The sequence below is a fragment of the Pleurodeles waltl genome, chromosome 10, assembly GCF_031143425.1.
Source record: "Pleurodeles waltl isolate 20211129_DDA chromosome 10, aPleWal1.hap1.20221129, whole genome shotgun sequence".
Taxonomy (NCBI): domain Eukaryota; kingdom Metazoa; phylum Chordata; class Amphibia; order Caudata; family Salamandridae; genus Pleurodeles; species Pleurodeles waltl.
Window position 1 is genome coordinate 165,756,527 of NC_090449.1, and position 8,685 is coordinate 165,765,211.

Sequence of the window (8,685 nt, forward strand, 5' to 3'; positions counted from 1 at the left end):
CAAAGAGCTTTCTACATCTGGCCCAAAGTTCTGACAAATATCAACACTTGGACAGCTCCCTGCAGCACAAATATCAGATAGCTATCAGCACTTGGACAGCTCGATACACAACAAAGCTCAGACACATAACGGCATTTGCACAAGTCCATGCAGAACAAAACTCTGACGGTTGTCAGCACTTGGACAGCTCATGCAGAACAAAGGTCTAGCGGCTATCAGCAGTTGCACAGCTCCCTGCAGCTCAAAGATCTAATGGCTATCAGCACTTGGAGAGCAGTGCATATAACAAAGCTTTGAAGGTTATCGGCACTGGGACAGCTCCATACAGGACAGAGCTCTGAATAGTATGGGCACCTGAACAACTCACTGCAGATATCGAAGCTTAGGCAGCCAGTATCTACACGGACATAAGATGAGACTACAGCATCCACCCAGCTTCCAGCAGAAACAGAACTGTGTAATGTAGCAGGCACCCATTGGTTGGCCCGGTTGGTTGTGGGATACTCACAAGATGAATTGCCGCATGCAGCATCTCAAACTCTGAGATGCGTCAGCAGTTAGACATTAAAATCCAGATTCACTAATTCAAAAGCAGAATAAAAAACAAAAAAGATTAGTGTTCGACTAACGTATACCTAAATTCACTCAGCATAGGACAACATGCACTAACAACAACTAAAAAATTGTGCCTACAATGGGCACGAGTCGTGCCCAACTTCGTATCCTTTATTCATAAATAATATGTGCAGCTTTTGTTAACGTTGCATGTATCATACAATCTACCACTGAGTGGGTGCATGAGTGATGAGCGTACACAAGGGATTCCATCAAGGACGAAGGTCACACAAGATAGAGCTCAATCCAGATCTGTGCGCTCTAGTGCAATGACAAATTGGTCTGAGCACTTCACTAGTGTCAAGATATTAGTGACGCTAAAGTCATTATTAGAGCACCACACTTTCTAAATGCTACTCTGCTCTATTGTGTACCGTCCGTGTGACGCAACACTGCATATTTTGCACAGCGTTCAATTTCAAGAATCTCAATAAATCTTTCCTTGAGTCCTCGTTCGTTGAAATAAAAGCAGGATTGACTTTACCTGAATAGTATGGATATATTTAAAGAAAGATTATTTCAACTGATGTTTTCAGGGAAGATTTATAACAAAATCAATAAAAATAAAACCCTAAGGAGGCCCTGAGAGCATTGCCAGGCCAATTTATAACGCAGACGTCACCAAGCCATCTTGCAGCCTGTTGGCTTCACCTGCTAGAAAGCAGCAGTCACAGTTAAACTGGAAATAGTTATTTACTGTGCACACAAATCTGAGACTGACAAAACATTGGGATTATGTCTCAAAATGAAGTTGAGCACACAGGATGCTGCCTGCTCGCTGTGAGCGGCGAACCCAATTAAACCTGCACAAGTCAAAGAAAAGCCGGCCATGTATTATTCATGCCCAAGAGGCAGCCATTCTGATGATGTTTCACAACATTTACTGCCTCTGTGGAAACCGAGAGACGATAGAGCTGCGCGCCACACTTCTATAGAATAGAAATCCTGGCAGACGGCTTGAGCGACACTAACCTTTCACAGTCAGTAATTTTTCATCCACCTCGTGCCACTTTTGCAAAATAAGAAGGGAAAATAAAGTAGCTAAGATCTAATTTAGCACCATTTATTAAGGTCTTCTTCTGTGGCTTTACGTACCCAGCAATAGCGCTCGTAAGCTGGTTATATTAGCGTTATCCAACAGCAAAGACTATAAACACAAATTAATTTTGTAAGGAAATGCCTCCTTGCATGGTTACACCCTAACTTTTAGCTTTTGCTGATGCTAAGTTATGATTTGAAATTGTGCTGGGACCCTGCTAACCAGGCCCCAGCACCAGTGTTCTTTCCCCAAAACGGTACCTTTGTCTCCACAATTGGCACAACCCTGGCACTCAGGTAAGGCCCTTGTAACTGGTACCCCTGGTACCAAGGGCCCTGTTGCCAGGGAAGGTCTCTAAGGGTTGCAGCATGTCTTATGCCACCCTGGGGACCCCTTACTCAGCACATGCACACTGCATCACAGCTTGTGTGTGCTGGTGGGGAGAAAATGACTAAGTCGACATGGCACTCCCCTCAGAGTGTCATGCTAACCTCACACTGCTTGTGACATAGGTAAGTCACCCCTCTAGCAGGCCTTACAGCCCTAAGGCAGGGTGCACTATACCACAGGTGGGGCATATGTGCATGAGCACTATGCCCCTATAGTGTCTAAGCAAAACCTTAGACATTGTAAGTGCAGGGTAGCCATAATAGTATATGGTCTGGGAGTTTGTCAAACACGAACTCCACAGTTCCATAATGGCTACACTGAAATCTGGGAAGTTTGGTATCAAACTTCTCAGCACAATAAATGCACACTGATGCCATTGGCTACTGCCCTCCCAGACCTAAACAGACCTAAACACACCCCTAAATTCAGTATTTAGGGTCACCCCCGATCCCAGGAAATGAGATTCCTGCAACCCGAAGAAACAAGAAGGATTGCTGACCTACAAATCTGCAGAGAAGGAGGAAGATGACAACTGCTTTGGCCCCAGCCCTACCGGTCTGTCTCCAACTTCGAAAACCTGCACCTGCGACGTATCCGACAGGGACCAGAGACCTCTGAAGCCTCAGAGGACTGCCCTGGACTAAAGGACCAAGAAACTCCCGTGAACAGCGACCCTGTTCGAAACCAGCTACTTTTTTGCAACAAAGAAGCAACTTTCTAAGACTGCGCATTTCCCGTCGGAAGCGTGAGACTTCACACTCTGCACCCGACGCCCTTGGCACTAGATCCAGAGAACAAACACCTCAGGGAGGATTCCCCGGCGACTGCGAGCCCGTGAGTAACCAGAAACGACCCTCCTGAGCCCCACAGTGACACCTGCAGAGAGAATTCAGAGACTCCCCCTGACCGCGACTGCCTGTAACAAGGGACCCGACTCCTGGAACCAACACTGCACCCGCAGCCCCCAGGATGTGAAGGAACCGGACTTCAATGCAGGAGTGACCCCAGGCGAGCCTCTCAGGTGGTGGCTGTCCTGAGAAGTCCCCCTGTGCCTGCCTGCACCGCTAGAGTGACCCCCGGGTCCCTCCATTGTTTTCTACCTGAAACCCGACGCCTGCTTTGCACACTGCACCCGGCCGCCCCTGTGCCGCTGAGGGTGTATTTTGTGTGCCTACTTGTGTCGTCTCCCAGTGCTCTACAAACCCCCCCTAGTCTACCCCCTGAGGACGCAGGTACTTACCTGATGGCAGACTGGAACCGGAGCACACCTGTTCTCCATAGGCGCCAATGTGTTTTGGGCACCTCTTTGACCTCTGCACCTGACCGGCCCTGAGCTGCTGGTGTGGTAACTTTGTGGTTTCCTTGAACCTCCAACGGTGGGCTGCCTATGCTCCAGAACTGAGACTTGTAAGTGTTTTACTTACCTCCTAATCTAACGTTTACTTACCTCCCCCAGGAACTGTTGATTTTTGCATTGTGTCCACTTTGAAAATAGCTCATTGCCATTTTTACAAAGACTGTATATGATATTGCTTTTATTCAAAGTTCCTAAAGTATCTAAGTGAAGTACCTTACATTTAAAGTGTTCACTGTAAATCTTGAACCTGTGGTTCTTAAAATAAACTAAGAAAATATATTTTTCAATATAAAAACCTATTGGCCTGGAGGAAGTCTTTGAGTGTGTGTTTCTCATTTATTGACTGTGTGTGTACAACAAATGCTTAACACTACCCTCTGATAAGGCTACTGCTCGACCACACTACCACAAAATAGAGCATTAGAATTATCTAATTTTGCCACTATCTTACCTCTAAGGGGAACCCTTGGACTCTGTGCACACTATTGCTTACTTCGAAATAGTATATACAGAGCCAACTTCGTACAAATTGTTTTTTTTACAAATTAAAAAATATATTGTGTTAGTTCTGTTTCAATGCTGGTGTGTTTCTCAGTGGTGCACCTATGAACATGGGGCAATAAACTTCCTTTTTAAGCCATGTAAAACTGTTGCCTTTGGAGTAAGGATCTAAGGGCCACATGTACAAAGGTTTTAGCCGTCGTAAACGGAGAATCGGCCCATTTGGTAAAAAGCCTTTTTACATGTACTAACCCTATTTGTGAGTCAGTAACCTATTAATGCCTCTTGAAATAGGGTTTGCGATTTGGTATTAGGAAGGGGAGTGTTAATGGCATCCCTTCCTAATAGCGACTCCCAGTGCTACATGTTAATGTTTTGTTACCGGAATGCGGTCGCAAAACACTCACATTTTACTGACTACATGAAACAGGTGTTAACCCATTCGCAAAACGGAAGGAGTCCTCAAAGGACCCCTTCCCCTTTGTAATTTGGATGCAGACATTTTATAAAGGCAGGCAGTGGTCCCACGGACCACTGCCTACTCATAAAAAATGAAAAGAAAACTTTTCATTTTTTTTTAAAAATGCATCCCATTTTCCTTTAATTTAGTATCTAAAAAGCAATCACAGACATAGTGGTCATCTGACCGCATCCATTCCCATAAGACCATTCTCAATGGGTTGCAAGTTGCAACCTGCCTTATGAATATTAATGAGGCAGGGCCATTTGCGGCCCACTGGGAATGGCTAAATGTGTCTGAGAAACATTTGTACATTGCAGTTTGCGACCTCCTAGTTGTGAGTCAGAAAAGGTTGCAATTAGGAAGTCGCAAATCACTTTCTTCATACATGTGGCCCTGACTCTTTTGCAATTTTTAAGGAGTCCAGCACTAAAACATGGAAAAAGTGATAGTAAAACTCGTCACAGGTAAAACTGGAATTCCTTCTGTTTTCTAAATGCAGACTATCCATAAGAGTCCATGCAATGATATACTGCAATTGCGCTTTAAGGGCCTAGTTCACATGTTTTAGTTCCAAAGTAGAACAACAGCAGTCCTACTCACTTACTACACAGTGCAATTCACCAACCTATGATGGAGATCTCCATCTTTCCCTTCTCTGGGCAGGTCTCCACACATGTCAGTTTACTACTTAGTAAGATATATATACTGTATATATATATATATATATATGTGTGTGCGTGTGTGTGTGTGTGTGTGTGTGTGTGTCAGTCACCACTAGGTAGTTATAGCTAGAAGCTAGTTTCTATAGAAAAAGTGTTTTTTGTTTTGCTAATAACTTCAGCACGTTTGATGAATCTTCCCAAAAGTTCCCAAGAAAATTTGACATTTACATCAGTTGCTGTCTTGAAAGTTGTGGGGTGATCCGTCATGCAGCGGACGAGAAAAAGGGTGGCTTCAAAACACGTTTTCCCCTTTAATTTTTCCATTGGGATTTTGAACACCAATAGTGCCCCAACCACTGGACGGAATTACACCAAATTTGGCACAAAGGTAGTTCTTGGTCCAGAAAGAGCCCTTTCTGATATTTGGTGTAAACCCATTCAGTAGTTTTTGAGAAATTAAAACAAATCAAAATTTGTATATATAGGGTGCAAAGGATATGCGAACCCTCCTGATCTCATACTGAGATCGGATTGGCTGCTAACACTTCAACAGGGAAGTGTTGGCAGACGTGTAGGGACTTGGCTTCAGCCAAGTCCCCAAAAAAAAAGAATAAAAAAAAAATAAGGGCCAGGCTACAGTCACCCTGACCCCATAGCTCTGGTGCTGAGGGCCCAAAGGGAGCCTCCAAGGGCTAAAAAAAGCCCCCTCCACAGACCCGTGGACAGGCTTGAATCTAATTCTACGCGGGGGCGCATCGCACCACAGGCAGCCCTTGGACACACCACTTTCTCAGGACTTTAATCTAATTCTATGTGGAGGAGGGTCCATGAGGCCCCCCCACAGTATCGGGGACCACCATCTCTCCGGGGCAAATACTAAAAAATAGAAAGAGGGTCCATTTCAGACCCCCGCAGCCATGGGGGCCACCACTTCCCTTGGGCTGCTTTTGTAGGAAAAAGGGGCTTTATGCCAACCTCACAGAGCCTCTAATGTCCCTGGGGACAACCACACCCCAGGGCCAGCTCCTGCTATGTCCTGAGTGCCCACCCCCTGGACATGGCTGTTTGCTGTGGCTTGGCGGCTGCTTTGACAGTTGACACCAAGTCACAGCAAACACTCTGCTCAGATGAAGGGAGAGCTGTCAAACAGCTCTCCCTTTATTAGAGCAGAGCCTTCTTCTTACTGCGTGGCCCTGGAGAGGCAGGCAGGCACACAGCTCCCATAAGCAACTCCCTCTCTGTGACTACAATGCTGGCTCCCACAGGAGGTGGGGAGCCAGCTTGGGCCGTGGGGGCCTTCAGGCTTCCCCCATAGTCCCCAACATTGTGACTGGGTGCCCGAGAGACACCCAGGTCACATGACTGTGTCCCAGGTGATGGTGTCCCCGGGGCTGATATTAGCCCTGGTGAGCTGGACTATGTGGCCCCCCACAAAAATAAATAAATAGCCCGGGTCCTGAGGTTTGGGATCCCCGGAGCCAAGATTGGCCTTGGGATTGTGGCCAAATGGATCCCCTCCCCTAAAAGTTTTAAAATATTTTGGCCAGGTCATGGCGTATGGGTTCCCTGTGACTGAGATCAGCCTGAGGAAGGGGGCACATAGCCCCCTTCTCCAAAAATACATTTTAGAAGACCAAGCCCCGGGGGATGAGGTCCCCAGGTCCATGATCAGCCTTTGGAGGTGGACCACGTGCCCCTTCTCTTAAAAAAAATAATGTTAAGGCTGGGCCTCCAGGGATGGGGTCCCTGAGGCTGAGGTTGGCCCTGAGGTGGGAGTACCATGCGGCTCCTCCCTTAAAACATTAATAATTTGGCTGGGCACTGGGGAATTGAGTACTCAGGGCAAGATCGCCATGGAGAGAGGTGCCACACAGCCCCCCTCCTCCAAAAAAACATTATGTTAAGGCCGGGCCCTAGGGGATGGGATCCCTGGGCCTGAGATCAACCTGGGGGGGCGCCTTGCAGGGTTTGGTTGGTATAGGGGTTGACCACAAGGACTGGCCACAGGCCAAACCCAGTGGCCAACACCCACTGCGCAGAGCCGAAGACATGAGAGGCACATGGTTGGGTGGCTTTAGCGGATGGCCGCAGGGCCTAGCCACAGGCCAGGCCCTGCAGCCAACTGCCACCATGCACGGCTGAAGGCCGTGTGTGGCGGTTGTTGGATTAACGTATAGTAATTAAATTGACTTTACGTTAGACAAACCATGGAAATTCACTGAAAAATCAAAGGTTACAGGGATGTTATATGTAGGTAATATAATTAAGAGAAACATAGAAATTCATTAAAAAACTAAAGGTTACAGGGACGTTTTAGTTAGGTTCACATTTTAAACGTACAAAACCATAGAAATTCACAAGTTATGGTTAGTGTTGCCTTAAGCCCTCATGACATCTTTTATAACATCATTGACAATATCAATGTCATATTTACAGTTAGACCTGCAATCCTTGGTATGGTCTCCCCTAACTTTTTGCCTCTACTTCCCAGGTTTTTGCTGTGTGTTGGATTCTGTTTTGCTGTTTTTGTTATCTGGGCACTTTAGCACTGATTACCAGTGCAAGTGCTACCTATATGAAATTATGGGTAAATATATGTGTAATTGGCTTTTCCATAATTGGCATATTTGATTTGCTAGGAAGCCACTACTAAAGTGCAATAGAGGATCCTTGGACCTGTAAATCAAATGCTACTAGTAGTCCTGCAGCACTGATTGTGCCACCCGCATGAGTAGCCCTGTAAACACGGTTCAGACCTGCAGTGTCTGTGTGTGCAAATTTAAACTTCCCTTTTTATTCATGTAAGTCACTCCTAAAGTAGGCGCTAGGTAGTCCCATGAGCAGGGTTCAGTGTATGTTAAAGGTGGGACATGTACTGATGTGTTTTACATGTCCTAATAGTGAAATACTGCCACATTCAGTTTTCACTGTTGCAAGGCCTGTCTCTCTAATAGGTTTACATGGGGGCTGCCTTTAAATCTCCTCAAAGTTCAGTTTCCCTTTGAGAGCAGATGGAAATCCAGAGTTTGGGGTCTCTGAACTCACAATTTAAAAATACATCTTTTAGTGGAGGTGGTTTTGAGATTGTTAGTCTTAAAATGCCACTTTTAGGAAGTATGTATTTACTTGCTTAAACCATTCTGTGACTGACTGTTGATTCCTTGTCTAGGTCAGGCTGACTTTTGGGCTGTTTGTGCACTTCCACTAGACAGTGACACAAAGGGTGCTGGGGTGTAATAGGCATATCCTGATGGGCCATCAGGGCTAAGCTAAAGGGAAGAGTGGTTACTTACACCTGAAAGGGATGTGCCTGCCCCTATACAAAGCAGTCTCCAACCCCCTGTTGTGCATCTAGAGCCAGGCTTAGGTAAAGCAAGATCCTGCAAATAACAAAGACTTTTCTTTGAAGTTGGGCAACTTCAAAGAAAGAAAGGGGTATAAGTATTGGACACAAAAACCCAGACTTCAGATCACATCAAGGATTACAGAGTAACCTCCACCAGGAGAAGAGCTGAAGAGCTGAAGAAGAGGTGCCGCCCCTGCCTGTGACTGTGCTTTGTTGGGCTATCCTGCAGTTGCTGCTTTTTCCTGAGAAAGGGGATAAAGACTGGCCTTTGTGAGTATTCCTGCTTGAGAGGTATCTCAACGGGCTTGGACT